General features: G+C 43.4%; 1 protein-coding gene across 1 annotated transcript in view; it reads right to left on the bottom strand.

The window, feature by feature from the left end:
• The window catches only part of LOC126997053 (teneurin-m-like), a 439,194-nt gene that overhangs the window by 235,777 nt on the left and 183,049 nt on the right, over nucleotides 1-20,368 (bottom strand). Inside the window, exon 5 of the mRNA XM_050858090.1 lies at nucleotides 14,698-14,758. The gene's annotated coding sequence lies outside the window, so the exon portion shown is untranslated. The remainder of the gene's footprint in view (nucleotides 1-14,697; nucleotides 14,759-20,368) is intronic.

The following is a 20,368-nucleotide window of genomic DNA, read 5'->3' as shown; positions in this document are numbered from 1 at the left end:
AAGTGACGGAGTGGATGATGGGAGAGAAATGAAAGAGGAAGAAGTGAAGTGTTGGAGTGGATGACGCAGGAAAGAGGGGGGAGAGAAAAAAGGAAAAGAAGTGAAGTAACAAGGGAACAAAGAATGGGGGAGAGAAAAGGGAAAAGAATGGAAATAAGGAGAGAAGAAAGAGGAGGAAGAGTTAAAGAGAAAGGTGAAAAAAGTGAAGTGAAATGGAGGAGTGGATGAGGACACAAAGAGACAAAATAAAAGGGAGAGAAAGAAGAGGGAGATGAGGAGGAAGGAATGGAGGATGGAGGAAGGAAAATGTGGGAAAATGGGCAAACAGAGGGAAAGAGGAAGAACAGGAGAGAGAAGAGGGAGTGAATTATGGAGAGAGACAAAATAGAAAGAAAGAGATGGAAAACAAAGCAGAGAGAAATATGTTAAAGGAGGGAGATAAGAGAAAATAGGAAAACAAGAGAAAAAAGACGAAAAGAGAGAAAAGGAGGAAAAAAAAGAGGGGAAAATTGAGGTGCAGAACTCTAGAGACTGACGTGGACCTAAAAAAAATATAGGAGAAAAAAAGGAAAGCAGAGAGGAGAGAAAGGAAGGAAAAAACAGACGAGAGGTTTTGCCCCCAAAACAGAGAATGTGAAATAAGGTGAAGTGAATGACAGAATGAGTGATAGAGCGAAAAAAACACAAAAAGAAAGAAAGAAAAAGTGAACCACGGAAATGGAGTGTGAAAAGGGGAAGAACAAAAAAGGTAGAGAAGATAGAGAAGATAAAATAAAAAGATAGCAGGAATGAGTGAGCGAGGAAGAAAACGGAAAAAGAAAGGAAATCAAACCAAGGAGTGGGAGAGGGAGGAAAAGAAAAATAGAAATTAGAAAAAAAGAAGAAAGCAGGAAAAAGAGGAATAAATAAGGAAAAGAAAGGAGGAAAAAGGAAAAAGAGAAAAAGAAAAGAAGAAAAAAACACGGGGGTAGGCAGAGAACAGGAAATAAAACTAGAAAGATAAAAAAAAGAAGAAAGCAGAAAAGAAAGCAAGAAGGTAAAAAAAGAGCGGAAAAGGAAAAGAAACAGAAAGAAAGACAAAAGGAAAGAAAACCACGGGAGAGGGAAAGAGTAAAAAACAGAAGAAAAGAAAATGCAAGAAAATAAGAAAGAAGAAGAGCAAATGAAAGAAGGAGAAAACAGGAAACAAAGAAAAAAAAGAAAGAAAACAGAAAATACAAAGATAAAAAAAGGATAAAAAAGAAAGCAGAAAAGAGAGGAAGGTGGAAGAAAGAGCAGAAAAGGGCAGAAAACAGCGTTACATTCAGAGCCTCGCGCCATTCACAGCCTCCATCTCCACGGTCTAAAATCACCTTGGGTTTCGCGCTTCTCTCAAGGTCGCTAAATACACACCCTCTGGAGACTACTGGAGGAGGAGGAGGAGGAGGAGGAGGGAAAAGAGTCTCAATAGCAGTAGGAAGAGGAGGAAGAGTCAGAGTAGTATTAGGGTAGGAAACGGTACTAAAAAAGGAGCAGGAGGAGGAAAAAGAAAAAGGAAAAGAAGAAAAAAGTAAGAACGTAGCAGAAGAGGAGGAGCGGAAAATGAAAAAGTAAAACAGAGTAAGAACGCAGAGGAAGAAGAGGAAGAGGAAGAAGAAGGAAAAGAAGAAAAAAAGGAAGAGCGTAGAAGAAGAGGAAGAGGAAGAAGGAAAAGAAGAAAAAAGTAAGAAAGTAGAGGAAGAGGAGAAGGAAGAAGAAGAAAAAGAAGAAAAACAGTAAGAACGCAGAGGAAGAGGAGGAGGAAGAAGAAGGAAAAGAAGAAAAAGAGTAAGAAGGCAGAGGAAGAAGAGGAGGAGGAAAAAAGGATAAAAAAAGAATAAAAAGAAACGTCATCACAGAACTTAACACAGAGAGACAAGGAAAAAAAAAAAAAGGCTAACAGGGAGAGCGAAGAGAGAGGTCGCCATAGAAAAAGTGAGTGAGCGAGTGAGTGAGAGAGAGGCAAGAAGGGAAGGAAGGAGCAAGCAAGACCAGCAAGACACTCCCTGGCCTGGATATCTTAAAGGTGGGCCGTCAGGTGGAGCGGTGAGGCAGGGCAAGGCAAGGCAGGAAGAGCAGGCGGGTGGGCGGATGCGGGAAGGAGTGCAGGAGTTCGGTGTGTCTGATCCGGAGAAGTGGCCACAGATGCTCTCCCTCCTCTATTCCAGGACACGCCGCCAGGGAGATGGTATGTGCGCTCCGGCCGCCCATATTTCAGCAGCCTCGCCGCCTCCCTCGCTGGAGAATGCCGCGGGGAATGATCTACACGTGACGAGGCTGGCGGCAGGGGGGAGCTGAGGCGACGTTCGAGGAGGCGGAGACTGGGACACACGGCAAGGCGAGGACACATAGGGAGTACACACGGGGAGAGAAGACACAAGGGTGAGGACACACGGGGAGGGAAGGACACATGGGAAGGAGAGGACACACGGGGACACATGGGAAGGAGAGGACATACGGGGACACAGGGGAGGGAAGGAAACATGGGAAGGAGAGGACACACGGGGACACAGGGGAGGGAAGGACACATGGGAAGGAGAGGACACACATAGGGAGTACACACGGGAAGAGAGGACACAAGGGTGAGGACACACGGGGACACAGGGGAGGGAAGGACACATGGGAAGGAGATGACACACGGGGACACAGAGGAGGGAAGGACACACGGGGACACAGGGGAGGGAAGGACACATGGGAAGGAGAGGACACACGGGGACACAGGGGAGGGAAGGACACATGTGAAGGAGAGGACACACGGGGACACAGGGGAGGGGAGGACACACGGGGACACAGGGGAGGAAAGGACACATGGGAAGGAGAGGACACATAGGGAGTACACACGGGGAGAGATGACACAAGGATGAGGACACATGGGGACACAGGGGAGGGAAGGACACATGGGAAGGAGAGGACACACGGGGAGGGACACGATGCCTCTCCCGCTATCAAAGAGGACACTGGCTTATCGTCCCTTTGAGTCTCGAGCAAAACTTTTCAGCTACTTTTTTTGTGCGGCGTCGAGACAGAGGACGCGAGGCAGAGGTATTGTTTGGTATTGTTTACACAGCGCAGGGGCGACGAGAGGGAGATATTGCGGCTCAGGGATGATGCAGAGAGACCTCGTTTAAGGCCCCGGCCAGAGGTACTGTTGGCGGTAGTACTTGGCGGAGGGTCACGCGGAAAACTCAAACACTGTGTACTCAGCTGAGAGGCGGCGGGGGAGAGGGAGGGAGGTAGTGTGGGTCCGAGTGATGTCGAGGGATGCTGGTTTAAGGGGTTTTCGGGGATGTACTGTTTATCTGGCACGCAGGAGATGATATTTCGATAAGTATGGGTGAAAAGAAAAATCTACAGAATAGTATATATAAGAGTTTTTGAGAGTAGTAAAGATAAGACTGTGTTCTTGAATTAAATAATCTTGTTTTAAAAAGAAGGATATTTATTGATGTTACGAATCTGAGTTCAGAGAATAGTATAAATAAGGCTGTGTTCCTAAGTTAAATTGATGTAAAAAGAATGATATTTATGGACATTACGGAAGAGTTTATAGAGAAGTAGAAAAGAGATTTATCCGTAAAATAAATAAACTTTTATATGATGAAAGAATGCTGCAAGTAAAACGGATATGTGTGTACAGACCAATAACGTAAAGACTTCGATCCTAAACCAAACAAACCTATACAAAAGAAAGATATTTGCAGATGCTCCGGACAGAGTTAAAAGAGGAGGAAAGTAAAAAACAATGTCCCGTTTGTAGACACGAACAAAACAGATATTTCCAGAGCTCCAAACAGACGTCTATACACCAAACACAAGGCACTGCTCACACGGCGGGCAAACACGCGGACAGTTTACACGGGCACGAGGCATGGCGGGGCCTATAGACAGACGCTACATACATTTTATAGACACGAGGAGGCAGTTCAAAGGCCGGAGGAGGAATTTACATGTTTGCCTGGACAGTTTATTTCTACCGTTTTACTTGTCGGAACGGTTAACTTAATAAAGATATAAAACAACGTTGAAAAGTAAAAATGAAAAGAGAACGTAAAAATGCGGTCTTATAAAAGCAAATCGTATATCGTCAGCAGACAATAGAGAGAGAAAAGCAACTATCCTAGAGAACAAAAAGTAGAAATACGCACCTACGTAATTTAATTGTTATCGCCAGTTTATTTCTGACATTTTATCTTTCGAAACGTGAAAGGGCAGACTTAATAAAGGTAGAAAACACAACATCTCCCCCTCCCCCAAAAAAGAGCACGTTGTATTACTCTTTTATAAGTTCATCATACATCCCTATTGTATTTCTAACATTTTATCTTTAGAAACGGGGAACAGTAACCTTAATAAAGATAAAAACACAACTCTTAGAATAAAAAAAAATCATAAATCCACGGAATAAAACGGGGAACAGTAACATTAATAAAGATAAAAACACAACTCTAAAAATATATATAAAAAAAATCATAAATCCACGGAATAAAACGGGGAACAGTAACATTAATAAAGATAAAAACACAACTCTTAGAATAAAAAAAAATCATAAATCCACGGAATAAAACGGGGAACAGTAACATTAATAAAGATAAAAACACAACTCTTAAAATATATATAAAAAAAATCATAAATCCACGGAATATTTAAACCATTTCATCTTTAAAAACGGGGATGAACACACTTACTAAATATAGAAAAACAGCACTACAGTAAAAAAAATATGAAGAAATACACTGTTTCATAAGTAACCCGTTTCAGGGAGAGCACGCACGGTCAACAGAGAAAAAATAAGTACCGTCGGCTTCAGCAGAAATAAAAGACATCCGCGTAATAAGAATGAGATCTGTCAACATTACCGGAAAAAGGTTCGCTCTTCACCTGGATAAGAATCTACCTGTCGTGGCCTATCTACCTTTTACAGCATTATCCTACCTCTCTTCCTCCCTCCCGCCCTCCCTACCTACCTACCTCTTACCTCCCTCCCTCCCTCCCTACCTAACTACTTCCTCCCTCTCTCCCTCCCTACCTACTTCCTCCCTCCCTCCCTTCCCCTCTCTTTTTCTTCCACCCTTATCCAATATTTCCTCCTCTATTACTTTCTCTTTCCATCCCAATCTCTTCTTCCACAAAGCTATTCCTTATTCTTTTCTCTCTCTTTGCGTTTGCACTCTCTTTATCCTATTCTTCCTCTTTTACTATCCCTCTTCCTTCATCCCTCCCTCCCTCCTCTCTTCCTCTCTTATCCTATAATTATTCATCTCTTAACCCTCTCTTCCCATCTTTATTCTTCTTTCTTTACACTAACAACATCTATTCCTGTCCCTTCCTCATGTACACTTTCTATTCTTCTTTTCCTCTCCTACCCTCCCTTTCCTCCTCCCTCTCCCACCATCCCTCTCTCTTCCTCCCTTTTCTCGTATGCTCCGTCTTTCCATCGGTTTCTCTTCCACCTCTAACCTAACTATTCATTCCTCCTTCATTTTAATAGTCTCATTATTTAACTCTTCCTTTCTTGCTCTCTCTACCTCCTACCTCCCTCTTCATTCCTACATCTCTCTTCCTTGTTTATCCTCCTTGCATTCCTACTTCACTCATCTCCAATTTCTTCTTTCCTCTTCCTCCTCCCGCCTCTCTACCTTCCTATCGTCAGTTACCTTATCAAACACACACACACACACACACACACACACACACACACACACACACACACACATCTGAGTGGAAGAGGATGAGCAAAACTAGGTGGAGGAGAAGGAAGAGAGAAGGAAGAGGAAGAAGAAGAGAAGAGGAGAAGGAGGAGTTTCTTCATTAAGGAAAAGAAATTAAGACGCGATGCAAGGTTTTCTTGCCCAGGTACAAGGCCACACCTGAGAGAGAGAGAGAGAGAGAGAGAGAGAGAGAGAGAGAGAGAGAGAGAGAGAGAGAGAGAGAGAGAGAGAGAGAGAGAGAGAGAGAGAGAGAGAGAGAGAGAAACAAAAATGAATCATATTGGATACATGGACGAAAAAGAAAGAAAGAAAAATAAGGAAAAGGCAAACGAGATGGTGTTCATTTCCACGCTCCCCCCCCCTCTCGCTCTCTCTCTCTCTCTCTCTCTCTCTCTCTCTTCCTACGACCCCAAACTTTTCCTGCGTTGCCATTAGTATTCCCAGAGGGCGGTTGGAACCATGTTGGAGACGCGTTCCCAACACGAGGAGGAGGAGGAGGAGGAGGAGGAGGAGGATATGGGGATGAGGCAGTGTAGTAGGAAATAGGGTTGCAGGACATGGATAAGGAAGAGAGGAGGAGAAGAATACGAGAAAGTAGGAATGGTGGAAAAGGAGGAGGAGGAAGGAAGCGCACTCTTGGCTTTATTTGAGTTAATATTTCACGAGTCAGAGAGAGAGAGAGAGAGAGAGAGAGAGAGAGAGAGAGAGAGAGAGAGAGAGAGGAGATAACAGAAGAGAGAGAGAGAGAGAGAGAGAGAGAGAGAGAGAGAGAGAGAGAGAGAGAGAGAGAGAGAGAGAGAGAGAGAGAGAGAGAGAATGGAAAAATATGAAAATTATACAAAAAAACAATATATTTTCTTAGTGACGCATCGTTTAAAAAAAAAAAGAAAAAAAAGGAAAACGGTGATTCTCATAATGCTGTTTCAAATAAATAACACCAAACATCATTTTTTCCTCCATATTTTCGTAGAGAGCTGGCCAGTGAGTACGTCGGCTTTCACACACACACACACACACACACACACACACACACACACGCACACACACACACACACACACACACACACACTGAACACTGCTTTCCTTTTTGCTTTTTTTTGGGGAGAGGAAACGAGATGACCTACTTTGGAGAGGAGAGGAGAAAGGGAGGGAGGAAGGGAGGGAGGGAGGAAAGGAGGGAAGGTACGAAAAGGATGCACTTCTCTCTCTCTCTCTCTCTCTCTCTCTCTCTCTCTCTCTCTCTCTCTCTCTCTCTCAACATTGTTTTCTCCATTTTTTTTGACGAGTGGGAGAAAAATAAGATGAAAGGGAAGGTGGAAGAGAGAGTAAGAGAGGAATATGGCATGATGCACTGCTCTCTCTCTGTATGACGCCGGGAAAAATGGGGGAGGAGAAGGGGAAAGGGAGGGATATGAAGGGAAAGGAAAGGGAAATGAGGGGAAAATGGAGGGGAATGATGAGAAAGTGGAAGGGAATAAAGGGAAAAGGGAGGGAAAAGAAGGGAAAAAGGAGGATACTGAAAGAAAAGGGGAAGGAAATGAAGGGATAGAAAGGGAATGAGGGAAAAGAAGAGGGGAAAGATGAGAGAAGGGAAATGAGAGCAAAGGGAGAGGGGAAGGGAAGGAAGGGATAGAAAGGGAATCAGGGAAAAGGTGAGGGGATAGAGAGAAGGGGGGAATAAGGGTAAAGTGAAAAAGAATGAGAGAAAGGAAAGAGAAAGAGGGGAAATAAGAGGAAATTAGAGAAGGAGGGGAGCGAGAGGTCAACAGTGAAAGTGATTAGCGGACAACACCTGTGAACCTGAGGCGGGTCGGCGTACACCTGGGAAATCACGGCGAGGGAAGGAACCAATCACAACTTTTGTCTCGCCTTCTCGCCACGCTGATAGGCTGGTGGCGGCGAGTGTTTGTGTGTTTGGAGGGGGGGGGTGGGGGTGGAGGGGGGGTTGGCTGACAGGAGAAATGATGGTTGAGAAGGTGAAGAAAAAGTGAGGACAGGTAAGTTGGAAGAAGGATGAGGGTGAGGTAAGGTAAGGTATGGTAAGGTAAGGTAAGGTAAGGTATGGTAAAGTAAGGTATGGTAGGGTAAGGTAAGGTATGGTAAGGTAAGTTAAGGTGAGGTGAGGTATGGTAAAGTAAGGTAAGGAAAGGTAAGTTGAGGATATAAGAACATAAGAACGTAAGGAGTCTGCAAGAGACCGGTTGGCCTATACAAGGCAGCTCCTGTACACTCAACCCCACCTTACCTCACCATCCATGGCTTTATCTAACTTCTTGAATGTATCTACGGTATTGGCACCCACAACATAGATAAATGAATAGGAAACGGCAGCTATCAAAGAGAAATGCTAGTTTGAATAAAAACAAACAAAAAAAAAACAGGAGGCGCCACCATTTGTACAACGCGGACCTTTACAAGAATAATTGAGCAGGCAAAAACTATCCCCACTTCGATGCTACGAGAGATACCACCAAACAAGCTGCGTAGGCGTAAATAAACAACTAAAAACGAGCGTAGGAAGAAATGGACAAAGGCATTAACTTTCTACTCATATTTTATCGTTAGTTTCGAAGATAAATAACATCAATTAAGGTGAAAAGAAGTAATGATGACCGATGTAGCTTACCTTACCTTACCATAGCTTACCTTACCTTACCATAGCTTACCTTACCTTACCTTACCTTGCATTAACTTACTGTACCTTACCATACCTTACCTTACCTTAACTTACACACACTTAACACACACACACACACACACACACACACACACACACACACACACACACACACACACACACACACACATGCACACACACACACACACACACACAGGTCACCTTGAGATTCACTGACATTTTACTGCTTACAGTCGAGTGATGTTGCACATAAGAGGGAGGGAGGGAGGGGGAGAGAGAGGTGGGTGATAAGGGGGAGGGGTTAATAAGAGGAGAGGAGGGCAGGGAATGAATGGAGAGGAGATAAGAGGGAAGGGGGGAGAGTAGGAGGGGGAGAGAACAGGAGAAGGGAGAAGGGAGAGAGTGGGAGGGAGAGAGAAAAAGGGAGAGAAAAGAAAAGCGGGGAGAGTAATATAGTTAGTAGATAGTGAGGGATAGAAAATAAATGACACAAAGAGAGAGAGAGAGAGAGAGAGAGAGAGAGAGAGAGAGAGAGAGAGAGAGAGAGAGAGAGAGAGAGAGAGAGAGAGAGAGCTATGTAACCTGACACGTTGACCAGAGGAGCGCGTGGGAGGGGCTGTGTGGACGCGCCCATGACGCACACACACACACACACACACACACAAAGTAAAAATAATAAACTTACAAAAACAAGATAAATCACTTAAACATAACAAAGCACACGCGCACACACACACACACACACACACACACACACACACACACACACACACACACACACACATGGAGAAATTGGAGAGGGAGAGAGAAAAGACGTAGAAGAAGAGAGAGAGAGAGAGAGAGAGAGAGAGAGAGAGAGAGAGAGAGAGAGAGAGAGAGAGAGAGAGAGAGAGAAGAATGACAGGAGAGGGATGGGAGGAAATAGCCGGAGAGGAGAGTGTGAGAGAAAAATTGTATCTCTTTCCGTAAAAATATTTGTTATGGAGAGATGCGCGAGGGAGAGGAAATGACGGGAGCTGAAAAGAGGAGGAAGAGGAGAAGGAGGAGGAGGAGGAGGAGAAAAAGAAAAGGAGATACGAAAGGAACTTGTGGAGAAAAAAAAGCGTAAACGATCTGACATTAAAGGAAAGGAAAATAAAGACAGAGAAATTTGAAAGAAAATGTTGTGAAAAAAGATTACAAAGAAAATATATATAGATGGAAAGTCTCGCTTGTCCTTTCGTATCTTCTTTTCTCCTCCTCTGTCTCCGTTTCCTCCTCCTCCTCCTCCTCTTTTCTCTCTCTCTCTCTCTCTCTCTCTCTCTCACACACACACACACACACACACACACACACACACACACACACACACACACACACACACTTTCTCTCGCTCTCTTCACATAAAACTAAACTGTAAAAAAATAAAAAAAACGTACAATAAAAAGAGTAAATCGAATCCCATGCACGTCCTTTTTAACTTGCATGTACGCTTTTTAAACCTACATGTACACTGTAATAATTCACTTCCAGTATGGATGACATGGGCGATTTTTTTTTGCTTCAGTTAGTTTTTAGTCCAAGGCCATAGATTTAAAGGGACCGATACAGTTTTTACATTATTTTTTTCATTTCAAATTCCACACTTGAAGAAAACTAATATACGAAAGCTATTTTTTTTGGTCATTCGTAGATGTAATTGAACTTTTCCTTGTTCCTTCTTTATTACATTTTTCCCCTCTTCGTTTTTTGCATCACGCTCTTCGCTCTTTCAGTCTTTTTTTTTTATCTCTGCTGTCTCCGTCCTCTCTTAACATCTCTCGTATATATATCTTATTTTCACTCAAGGTATTTCCTCCTTTCCATTTTCTTTCAATTCCTCGCGCACATAAATCTCTTTCTGAGTCATTATTAATGGAGAGAGCGAGAACGAGCGTGCGCGCGCGAAGAAAGAGAGAGAGAGAGAGAGAGAGAGAGAGAGAGAGAGAGAGAGAGAGAGAGAGAGAGACAGCGAGCGCCAGGGCCAGGGGGGTGTCTGGCTGCCTCCCACACGGATTCCTCGGCCACAGGTAAGGCGGCGACGCCCACCTGAGCAGGACGCGCCCACACACACCTGCCCGGCGCCCTCACCTCCTTATGCGCCTGATGACCGGCAGGGCGCGGCGGGAGGCGGGGCGGAATGGAGATGGAGAGGAAGCGAGTTAGGATTAGGGAGTTAGATTGGCAGGGTGATAGGGGGTGAATGGTGAGGGTGAAGACAGGGAGGAAGGGTTGTAGGGAGAGAATGGTGAGGATCAGGATAGCTAGGCAGGGTGGTGGCGGTGAGGGAGATGAAGTGAAGCGAAATACGAATAAGGGAGTTTGATTGGCAGGGTGATAGTGGTGAATGGTGAGGGTGAAGACGGGGAGGAAGGGTGGTAAGGGGGAAGGAAGTTAACAAGGTAAGAGGGTGAGTGGAAGAGAGTTTAGGATAAGAGAGGTAACTGGCAGGGTGATAGGGAGAGATTGGTGAGGGCGAGGACGGGGAGACAGGGTGATAGAGGGAAGGGAGTTAAAAAGGTGAAAGCATGAGGTGGTAGGACGGTAGGGAGACAAATGAAGCAGGACAGAGGTAAAGGAAGCATGATAGAGGTAAATGAAGCCAGTCAGAGTTAAAGGAAGCAAGATAGAATTAAAGGACACGTATATTGACAGGTAGGAGGACAAGGAGAGACAGATAAGGACATATAAGGATAGAGGACACACACACACACACACACACACACACACACACACACACAACAGGACAGATGACATACAAAGAAAAGAAAAAGTTTGGAAGTAAAGATGAAGAAAAGGATATTAAGAGAAGGTATTTTAAAACGGACAGGGTGATGAGAAAACAGTTTGAATATAGATAATGAGACAAGGATGCAAGGTGGAAAGGAAAAGGAAGAGGTAAATTAAGGGAGTAAGGTGGAATCGAGGCATGGAGGTAGGGTGAAATGAAGGAGGAAAAGCAGTCTGGCTGGCATAGTGAAGACGAAGAACAATGTACATCAATTGGGAGATAAAGATCGAAGTAGTTTGATGGAGAATGGCTGGAAGGGTGGGAAGGTATTGGCGGAAGAGATAGGTAGACATGGTGCGTATATGGGCGGCAGGAATGAAGGGCGATGCAGATAATGAACAGGTAGGAAGTTAGTGATGGTCAAAAAGGGTAGTAGTAGTAGTAGTAGTAGTTGTAGTAGTAGTCGTAATGATAGCAGAAATAGTAATAGTAATAGTAGTGGTAATAATAATAATAATAATAATAATAATAATAATAATAATAATAATAATAAAAATGACAATGATAATAATGATGATACACAAACAAAAAAATACACATGATAAGAAAAACACGAAAGGAGCAGAAAAAAGCAAGAAATAAAAAAAGACAGCATAATTGTACACACACACGCACGACAAACACACACACACACACACAGACACACACACACACACGACAGCTCTCATCCACCCCCCCCCCCCTCCACACACACACAGGACACCTTCCTCCTCCCCCCCTCCCCCCCAACACACACACAGCTATATTATAATACATTCACAACTCTCTTCCTTCTTTTCTGCTGCTTCCTCTCTGTCTCACACTTTCCTGTCATCAACGTTATTACTTTCTCTTTTTTTTTTTTTTTGCGTGCTGTGTCGTGCCAAGGAACTGTCTTGCTTTTGTCTTCCTTAATTTGGGTCGAGGAGGAGGAGGACGAGGAGGGGAAGGAGGAGGGGAATTGGGGAAGGGGAGGAGCAGGAGGAGGAGAAGGGGAAAGGTATAATAACAGGTATTTTTCCAGGTGGTGTTACAATTCTCAAGGTAAGGTCGTAAGGTAGAGACATAACACACCTGCCAATCACGAGTCTCCTTCACCTGGACACATTTGCACACACACAAAAAAGAACACAGGAATTTTCATCACACTATGTATATTTCTAGTACAGTTGTCTCTATGTTCTTCTTGGTAAAAATCATATGCTTCATTTATAATTTACTGATTGTTTATGAGGTTATATAAAAGCCAAGCATGCGCATCATAGAGCTATAGACAAATATATATGGATAGATAGATTTATATTTATAGAATGTTTTTTTTTTTTTTGTGTGTGTGTGTCAGTACCAGCGGGCACCCACAGCGCCGGGGGGAAGGGCGGGGATTGGCTGTGACTCATAGTGACGTCACGCGTTTGGTCACGCCCACACCCGCCACTCCGGCCAAAGTATTGCGGTAAAAAGGAACAAAAAACGTAAAAACTATAATCAAGGGTTCGTGTATCTTCCTGAAGGGCCACTTGAGGTTGGGAGGAGCGGGGAATACAAAGAACTACCATTACCTCGCTACCACTACCACCATTGTCTGTCCCCTCCAGTAAGACCATCACAAACACTACAACAATAACTGCTACAACTCCTCCTCCTTCTACTACTTTTACTACTACTACGAAGAGCTACCATTACCTCGCTACCACTACCACTATTGTCCGTCCCTTCCAGTAAGACTATCACAAACACTACTACAATAACTGCTACAACTCCTCCTCCTTCTACTTGTTTTACTACTACTACTACTTATGCTTCTACTACTACGAAGAGCTACCATTACCTCGCTATCACTACCATTATTGTCCGTCCCTTCCAGTAAGACTATCACAAACACTACTACAATAACTGCTACAACTCCTCCTACTTCTACTTCCACTACTACTACTACTACTACTACTACTACTACTTATGCTTCTATTACTACGAAGAGCTACCATTACCTCGCTACCACCACTGCAATTGTCTGTCCCTTCCAGTAAGACCATCACAAACACTGCCACAATGACTGCTACTACTCCTCCTCCTTCTTCTTTCACTACTACTACTACTACTACTTATGCTTCTACTACTACGAAGAACTACCATTCCCTATTGTCTGTCACTTACACCACGAGTACTACAAACACTACTACAATAACTAATACTATTTCTCCTCCTCCTCCTCATCCTACTGCTACTACTACTACAACTACTTATGCTACTACTACTTTTACTATTATTACCACTACTACTTCTATCACTACTGCTAAAAGAACAACAGCAACAACAATGACAAATCAACGACTCCTCTTCCTCCACCTTCAACTTCTACTACTACTACTACTACTACTACTACTACTACTTCTACTACTTCTACTACTTCTACTAACATGCAGCCTCTACTACAACAACTGCCACTACTAATTGCATACCACTACGCCGCTCAAGGAGAAGGATTAAAAAAGGGAGGGAGAGAGGGAGAGATCAGACGGAGGGAAAAAGGGAGTAGAGGGAAACAGAGGCGCAAGAGGCAGAATGCATCAGTAAATTACATTCTTGGGAAGAGTCCATTATCACGAGATTGGGGGAGTTGCGTTCTCTCTCTCTCTCTCTCTCTCTCTCTCTCTCTCTCTCTCTCTCTCTCTCTCTCTCTCTCTGTGTCTAAATGATTATTTTCTCTTTATTTTGTTTGTTTTTCTATTTTTTTTTGTCTTTTTTTATTTATTTTTGTCTTTTATTTTGCTTGTCAATTTTAGTTTTTTTTTTATCTATTTCTGTCTCCTCTTTTTATGCCAAGTTTTATCTCTTCTCTATTTTTTGTTTACTTATTTGTCTGTCTATCTTACCAACATGCCTGTCTGTCGTCTCTCTCTCTCTCTCTCTCTCTCTCTCTCTCTCTCTCTCTCTCTCTCTCTCTCTCTCTCTCTCTCGGAACAATATAGAGAAATACTGAATATCGTATGGTGAAATCGGCAAACTTTAATTGAAAATGCCTTTGGACTCCGGCTATTTTTAACATTTGCGCTTTATACATATTTTTCATGGTCACTTTTTTCATCTATATTCCGTATCTTCATGGCTTCAGGGTATAATGAACGATCGTCAAAGTTTCGCTCTAAAAAAAGTCTTCATGGACAGACTTTTGATATAAATATGATACGGATCCCCCCTCTTTTTTTTTTTTTCGGGTGAATGCTGACCCAGTAATGGTGTTGGGCCTCTTTTATTTGTCCTTCCTTTCAGCCATTATTAATTCCACGTCACGCTGATTGGACAATGGAGTACGTATTTATATTTACATTTATTATTAACCCTAAAATTCGATTACATTTATTCTTTTTTATCTTTTCTAATCCGTCACTTTTTTTCTAATTCTTACATTTTTTTTCTTTCTTTTCGTCCTTCCTTCCTTTATCCATTCTTTCCTTCCTTCCCTTTTTCCAACCCCCCTTCTTTCCTTCCTTCCTTCATTCTCTCTCTCTCTCTCTCTCTCTCTCTCTCTCTCTCTCTCTCTCTACCTTGACTGGCGACCAATTAAGGAAGTCAGACTTGATGACAGGCCGGGCTCTCCAAGCTTACCTGAAAGAAGGAATAAAAACAAACATTATTACCTTGCTTGAAAAAAAAGAGAAATTCAAATCACATAACAATACCTTACAAATTATCATCTGTCTCTCTGCTTCTCTGCCTGTCTATCTATCAATCTGTCTGTCATTCTGTCTTCCTTAGTCTGTCTGTGTCTGTTTATGTTTGAATGTCCCTCTGCCTTTCTGTTTTAGTGTCTGTTTATTTGTCTGGCTGTCGTGTCTGTCTATCTATCTGTTTTCTCTATCTCTCTCTCTCTCTCTCTCTCTCTCTCTCTCTCTCTCTCTCTCTCTCTCTCTCTCTCGCCGGTTTCTCATATACTACCGAGGCAATTCACTCCCCTTTCGCACTGAGATATTTCGATCAATATACACACTCTTGTATTTTCCATTCGACCAAATTTCGGGATGGGCCAGAGGGGTGCATACATACTCTCTCTCTCTCTCTCTCTCTCTCTCTCTCTCTCTCTCTCTCTCTCTCTCTCTCTCTCTCTCTCTGTATGAGCCTCGTTTCCCTATACACTCACATACATCAGTTTTGTTTTCTATCCCACTGCCCTCAATTATTCCTCTCTCTCTCTCTCTCTCTCTCTCTCTCTCTCTCTCTCTCTCTCTCTCTCTCTCTCTCTCTCTCTCTCTCTCCCGTGACCCAACCCACCACCATGAGGGTTAAAATTAGCTGGTTCGCCTAGCTGGCTAATTGGCCTTCTCCCGTATCTCTGCCCGGGTGGGGGCGAGGGGGAAGGGGGAAAGGGTCAAAGGGTGGTGGCGTTCTGCTTTATCATCTCTATTTCTTCTCCCCTTTTCGCTGCGTGCAGGGGAGGGGAAATACGAGATGTTGACAGGGGTGGAATGGGGAAAAGGGAAAAGAGGAGGGGAGAGCGGGGGAGAAAGAAGCGGAAAAAAAGGGAAAAATAAGGGAGTAAAAGAGAAACAATGGAAGAAAGAAGGAAGATATTGGGAAGAAAGCAGAGATAAAGAAGAAAAAGAGAAGAAGGGGACAAAGAAGGAAGAAAAGCAGAGGAAAGAAGGTAGAAAGAGGAGAAAGAGGAAAGAAAAGAGGGATGAGTGAAATAAATAAAAGAGAATCGGTGCATTTTCTGTATTCTTTGAGTATATGTGGCATAACACACATACAAATATATATACATACATATACACAATACATGCATCCATGAAAACACGCATAAACACATACAGCCATTGTTCTTTCCAGGTATACATACGCATTACGCATACATACATACATACATACACACCCACACCCACAGGTTAATGGAGGAGCAGAATAGCGCGCTGAAAATTAAAAAGAAATATCAAAATTGAGTACAAGGGAAAATTACCTCGTGTATATGAAGTGTGAAGAGAGAGAGAGAGACAGGAGCTAAAGGAAAATGCTCTCTCTCTCGCTCTCTCTCTCTCTCTCTCTCTCTCTCTCTCTCTCTCTCTCTCTGACCCTCCCTGTTAATTGTGAGGAAAAGTTAAATAGGCGCAGGTGGACAGCTGGAGCCTAATTGATCACCTGTGTGCCCCGTTTTCTTCACTGGAGGGAAAACAGCGACGGGGACTGAAATAAATGGAGAGAGAGAGAGAGAGAGAGAGAGAGAGAGAGAGAGAGAGAGAGAGAGAGAGAGATACTACCTACGCAATTAATCAGTATAGCTATTGGTATGAATATATATATGAAGACCAAAAAACGAATTTATTATGTCCGCCTGAAGGAAAAACTGAGATGGGTTTGGAAATGTGAAAATCAGAATTGCATGTTTTGTGCTTCATCATTCTGGATTCAGTGATTTTTCCCCATTCTTACATTCTAACCAAATATTTTTTTCCCTTATACTTACTTCTGCATATAAACAAACTCATTTCATCGGGGTAGTTGCTTATAATCGATGTTTTTACAATATAACAAAGACACAAAGAACGATTAGTTTAACGCTCTCTTTGTAGGTTATTTACATTTACAATAAAAAAAATAAACACCGTGACATATGCCAGAAATAATTAAAATAAACACGATTACAGGAACGACAAACTCGATTACAGGAACGCGCAATACATAGATGAACAAACAGTTAAATAAAAAAAGCCAAACAATTACAATCATGCGAAGCAATTATTTATCACCTGAATACGGAAAAACAAACAAACACGAGGAACATAAAATATCACCCCCCCCACCCCACACACACAAAAAAAAAAAGTCGAGCGAATAAACAGATACATAAAATAAACAAATTAATAAATACATAAATACATTCGGGAAAAGAACACGTAGCCAAACCCTCCCATAAAGCAAAATACAAAACTTCTATAGCCCTACAACGTATGGCCTAATTAATTTTCCCCGCGAGGCCAAGAGAGGGAGGGAAGGGGAGCAAAAAGAGAGAGAAAAAAACATTAAAAAAACTCAAATTTTATATATGCCCCGAAAAAAAGTTTGCATAAAAAGGAAAACATAAAAATGGCCGAGGCACCAAAGTAAGTTAATAAGGCAGAGAGTTTGTCCGCAACTTTCTGAAAACCTTTGGCGGGGAGACCTTAGAGGGGGGGGGGGTCTTAGCGGTGTGTGGGGGGGGGGGGGGCCTTAGCGGGGGTGGGACCTTAGTGGGGAGACCTTAGCGGAACCGTAGCGTGGGGGAACCTTAGCGGAGCCTTAGCGGGACTTTAGCGGGGCTTTAGCGGGGGGAACCTTACAGGGACCTTAGCGGGACTTTAGCGGAACCTTAGCGGGACTTTAGAGGGACCTTAGCGGGGGGGACCATAACGAGAGGACCTTAGATGGATTACTTTTTTTCCTCCTTTCCTTCTCCCTTTCCTTCATCGTTAATTCCTTACTACTTTCTCTCCTCCCATAGTAAACTGATTCCTTTCGTTCTTCCTTCTCTTCTTCTAAAGTTTATTCTCTCCTTTTTAAATCTTCCTTCCATCGTTTTTTTCCTTCAAGAACATAGGCCTACTCCTCCTTTCTCCTTTTACGATTTTAGTACCATCCTCATCTTTGTCATACACCCCCCATCCTATCCTTCCTTCCTTCGTTTCTTCCCTCGCAAGCATACTCCTTCTTTTTCCTTTTTCGGCTTTAGTACCATTCCTTCAACCTTGGCACGCTCCCTCCCTCCTATTCCTCCGTCCACCACTCCCCTCCCTTCCTTCCTTCCTTCCTCTTATCTTTCATTCCTTCGTTCCTTCCTTCGCAAGCATACTCCTTCTTTTTCCTTTTTCGGCTTGAGTACTCTCCCTTCAACCTTGGCATACTCCCTCCCTCCACCCCTCCCTTCCTTCCTTCCTTCCTTCCTTCCTTCCTTCGTTCCCTCCTGGCCGGGCGACCTTCCTTTAAAAAGTTACTCCCTTAAAAGTTCAGCCAATCCACAAAAGTATAATAATAAAAAAAATATATAAAGTTTCTGGAGACCTTTCCTGGCCGGGGTCGCGCGCTGAGCTGACTCACCGCCTGACCCACGCTGAACAAATACATTTTTCTCTCATAAATCTGGAGTAAAACTTTAAATCTGACTCGCCCAACAAAAACTGGACCGTGTGCTATTATATTATTACTGCTGTGCTGCTCCCGCTCCTCCTCCTGCTACTGCTCCCATTTTCTATGCCTCTGCTTTTTCTGGTTTCTGCTGTCCTTGTTCTCATTCCTGCTTCTGCTCTTTCTTTTGGTTCTACTCTTCCTACGTCTTTATCGTTATCATTGTTTTTGCTTTCCCATGTCACAAGCTGATTTAAATTCGCTTCCCTTGCTTTCCATTTTCCTATACCACTACTATTAATTCTTTTCTTCTTCTTCTTCTTCTTTTTCGTCTTCTTCTTTTGTCATCCTCCTCTTCCTCTCTTGCTATTTTCTTACTACTACCACTACTACTACTGCTACCACTACTACTACTACTACTACTACTACTATCGCTACTACTATTACTACTACTACTACAACTACTACTATTACTACTTCTAATATAAATGGGACCGCTACACTGTGACAGGAAAATGCACGGGTCTAAAAACCCCAACAAAAATATGCATGCCACAGCGACCTCGGGCAAAAAACAATTAAAGGTGAGGAAATATTCGGGACAGGTAGGCGCAGGTAACATGTTCAAGCCAATTATTAAAACCCACATCCTAATAATTCATCCGGTGAGTTATAAGAGTTATTGACAAAGAAACAACTGGTGATTAGTGAAGAAATTAGAGAAAAAAACATGATAAATCTCTCTCTCTCTCTCTCTCTCTCTGCCCTTCCCTTCTCTCTCTCTCTTCCCTTCCCTTCATCTCTCTCTCCTTCCCTTCCTTCATCTCCCTCTCCCGTCCCTTCCCTTCATCTCCCTCTCCCTTCCCTTCCCTTCATCTCCCTCTCCCTTCCCTTCCCTTCATCTCCCTCTCCCTTCCCTTCCCTTCATCTCCCTCTCCCTTCCCTTCCCTTCATCTCCCTCTCCCTTCCCTTCATCTCCTCTCCCTTCCCTTCCCTTCATCTCCCTCTCCCTTCCCTTCCCTTCATCTCCCTCTCCCTTCCCTTCCCTTCATCTCCCTCTCCCTTCCCTTCCCTTCATCTCCCTCTCCCTTCCCTTCCCTTCCATCCCCTATCTTACCCTTCCCTTCCCGTTCCTTCCCTTTCCTACCCTTCCCTGCCTTTTCCTTCCCTTCATCTCTCTCTCCCTTCTCTCCCCTTCCCTTCACCTCAATCACCCTTCCTTTCCATTCCCTTCTCTGCTCTTTTCTCGTCTTCCTTTCATCTCCTTTTCCTTTCCTCTAGCTTCCCTTTATTTCCCTTTTCGTTCCTAGCCCTTCTCTCCCCTTCATCTCCTTCCTCTTCCTCTCCTTTCATCTCTCTTCCCTTGCCTCTTTCTCCCTTCCCTTTCCTTTCCTTCCCTTCATTTTCGCAATTCCCTTCCCTTTCCTTCCCTTCATCTCCCTCTCCCATCCCATCCCTTCCCTTCATCTACCTCTCCCTTCCTTCCTTCCTTCTCTACCTTTATATAACTTACCTTTCTTCTCCCCTCACAGGGAAACCTCCCCTTCCTCCTCTTTCTCCCTGCTCGGTAATTTCACTTTTCATTCTCTCTCTCTCTCTCTCTCTCTCTCTCTCTCTCTCTCTCTCTCTCTCTCTCTCTCTCTCTCTCTCTCCGTTGTGTTCCTTAATTTCTTCCTCTCCAGGTAACCTCCTCCACCTCTTATTTTACCTGGCCTCCACCTGCGTCCTCCATTCCTTTGATTAACTTCCTCTTTTCCTCCTCCCTTCCTCCCTCCCTCTCTCCCTCACTCCCTTATTCCCCCCTTGCTCATTTTCCAGCGGCTCCCTTCCATCTTTTACCTTCGTTTATTTTTTTCTCTCTTTATTTACTTCTTTGCTTCACTTTAATCCTTACTTATTAGTCTTATCTTCTCGTTTGTCTGTCTCATTCCTATTTTCTTCTTTCTTTCCGTTTCCATATATATTTAGTTGTTCCTTCGTCCATACTCTTCCTTCTTTCCTTTCTTCCTTTTATTTCTCATGTTGCCGCTTTCTTCCTTCCTTCCTTCTTTCTTCCTCCGCAACGCCTTCCTTTCTATCATTCGTAAATTCGTTCCCATCGTCCTAAATTATTCCCCTTATTGC

This window comes from Eriocheir sinensis, chromosome 11, assembly GCF_024679095.1.
Source record: "Eriocheir sinensis breed Jianghai 21 chromosome 11, ASM2467909v1, whole genome shotgun sequence".
NCBI classification, from domain to species: domain Eukaryota; kingdom Metazoa; phylum Arthropoda; class Malacostraca; order Decapoda; family Varunidae; genus Eriocheir; species Eriocheir sinensis.
This window is presented reverse-complemented; position numbering and strand designations above follow the sequence as displayed.